We start from the raw sequence: 340 nt of genomic DNA on the forward strand, positions 1-340 counted from the left end.
AATTTATACTTTTACAAATACATAAGTGGAGAAGTTACTGTATAGATAATAAGACAAATGGATCTGTTACAAAGTAGAGGTACTGGATGGTCATTTATACTTGCAAGTTGAAAGTCTAATGTACAGGATGGAGACGCTTCAAGATTTATACTTCAATTTTCAAATTAAAAAAATTTGGTGTTAACAGTATATTATATACAGCCTAATAGTATTCTATTCTACCTTTTCACATCTAAAAATGACAAAGAAAGGCTTCATGAAAAGATATGTTTATCTATGGGATGGGAAAGACAGCTGGCTGTACTAAAATCAGATGATTTTGTAACTCCACTTGAATCTC

The 340-nt window shown here is 30.6% G+C and overlaps 1 protein-coding gene across 1 annotated transcript in view; it reads right to left on the reverse strand.

The window, feature by feature from the left end:
• The window catches only part of LOC119585403 (protein dopey-1 homolog), a 25,330-nt gene that overhangs the window by 11,367 nt on the left and 13,623 nt on the right, over window positions 1-340 (reverse strand).

Source organism: Penaeus monodon, chromosome 19 (assembly GCF_015228065.2).
Source record: "Penaeus monodon isolate SGIC_2016 chromosome 19, NSTDA_Pmon_1, whole genome shotgun sequence".
Taxonomy (NCBI): domain Eukaryota; kingdom Metazoa; phylum Arthropoda; class Malacostraca; order Decapoda; family Penaeidae; genus Penaeus; species Penaeus monodon.